The sequence below is a fragment of the Penaeus vannamei genome, chromosome 13 (genome assembly GCF_042767895.1).
Source record: "Penaeus vannamei isolate JL-2024 chromosome 13, ASM4276789v1, whole genome shotgun sequence".
In the NCBI taxonomy this organism is placed as follows: domain Eukaryota; kingdom Metazoa; phylum Arthropoda; class Malacostraca; order Decapoda; family Penaeidae; genus Penaeus; species Penaeus vannamei.
This window is the reverse complement of record NC_091561.1, coordinates 1,760,834-1,762,999: the sequence shown is the minus strand read 5'-3', so window position 1 is coordinate 1,762,999 and position 2,166 is coordinate 1,760,834.

Here is a 2,166-nt window from a genome sequence, read left to right as displayed (position 1 = left end):
GAGATATTGGATAGTTGGCTTATGAAACGACCAAAACACAAATTTTCTTAATTTTCCTCAAGTCTTCTTTGTTTTTTTCATCTCGCTTCAGTTCTGAGCATCTGGTTAGGAAGAAATAAATGTAGGAATTAGTATTACACCGGAAAAAATGAAAATTCCCGAATATCTCACATAATGAATGACAATAAAAAAAGAAATCTGGTAAGAATGAGCAATAAAAAAAACAAACAAACAAAAAAAAAAACGAAAAATATAAGATAAAATTTACGAATGTCTCGCATTACGAGTTGAATAATAATAATAAAAAAAGAAAACTGAAAGGATTAAAGGAAAATTAAACATTTACGAATATATAACACCATAAAATGAAATGTGAAAAAAGGGAAAATGAAAACGAAAATGTACGAAGATCTGACATCATACTTCAAACTAACACACCCAGAAAACATTACCTTCTACAAGCTCACAATTATCTCAACAATGAACCAACACACTTCAAAATTACCTTCAGACCGTCGTTCTTTTCCTCCCAGTGCTTCCCCAAGGACTTCAGACGTACACCAGCACCTCCTTCACAATGATGAAGTCAGCGCCAGTAACTGTAGCTCTTTTGATGTGGACGTATTGGCCTTCCACACGGGACCCCGGGATGAAGTCGACGCTGCAGCTGGAGAGTACGGGGATAGGGGATTATGCTATGGGTGGGGGGGTGTGGGTGGTTATGGACGAACGACGTAGCCAGGAAGTGGGAACAAAGGAGGGACTTAGAGTGAGAGTGAGAGAGAGAGAGAGAGAGAGAGAGAGAGGAGAGAGAGAGAGAGAGGAGAAAGAGAGAGAGAGAGAGAGAGAGAGAGAGAGAGAGAGAGAGAGAGAGAGAGAGAGAGAGAGAGAGAGAGAGAGAGAGAGAGAGAGAGAGAGAGAGAAAAGAGAGAGAGAGAGAGAGAGAGAGAGAGAGAGAGAGAGAGAGAGAGAGAGAGAGAGAGAGAGAGAGAGAGAGAGAGAGAGTAAAAGAGACGTATAGAGTACCATACTCAATATACATCGACAAACAAAACAAAATAAGATACAGCACATACTGTCTCAAATAACGAGCCAAGGAAACCCCTCCTACATCAAATAATACCTTAGAAATTGACGTCACAAACCACCTCGTTAATTATAGCTCAGAACTTCACTAACCAGCCAGTGAATTATACCTCAGAACTTGACGTCACTAACCAGCTGGTGTTGTCATGCAGAACTTGACGTCACTAACCAGCTGGTGTTGTCATACAGAACTTGACGTCACTAACCAGCTGGTGTTGTCATACAGAACTTGACGTCACTAAGCAGCTGGTGTTGTCATACAGAACTTGACGTCACTAAGCAGCTGGTGTTGTCATACAGAACTTGACGTCACTAAGCAGCTGGTGTTGTCATACAGAACTTGACGTCACTAAGCAGCTGGTGTTGTCATACAGAACTTGACGTCACTAACCAGCTGGTGTTGTCATACGGAACTTGACGTCACTAATCAGCTGGTGTTGTCATACAGAACTTGACGTCACTAACCAGCTGGTGTTGTCATACAGAACTTGACGTCACTAACCAGCTGGTGTTGTCATACAGAACTTGACGTCACTAACCAGCTGGTGTTGTCATACAGAACTTGACGTCACTAACCAGCTGGTGTTGTCATACAGAACTTGACGTCACTAACCAGCTGGTGTTGTCATATGGTCCGACGTAGTAACCAAGGAACGTGAAACCAGGGGCATCCCATGACGCAGGTGGTTCCATCCCAACGCTTACCTGAAAAACAAAAAAACAAAAACAAAAACATACTTTGGTTGAAGGGTAATTGAGGGGGTGGGGGAGGGGGGGGGAGGTAGTTGAAGGGGGAGAATGGGATACCAGAATGAAATAGGAGAAAGAGAGCATTAGCACTTGGTATTTAATTTTAGACACGAGAAAGATTTGATTCACGCTAATTCACTAGAAATATTTGACAATAGTTCATGATGTTTCTACGCGTTGCTCATAGATGGCGCAGCATTCGTCGTGATCAAAATAAAAGAGACAAGGGGGGGGGGAGGAGAAAGGAAGGTGAAGGGAAGAAGGAGCTGGGAAGGGGAAGGGAAAGGAGAAGGGAAAGAGGAGAAAGGAAGGTGAAGGGGAAAGGAGAAG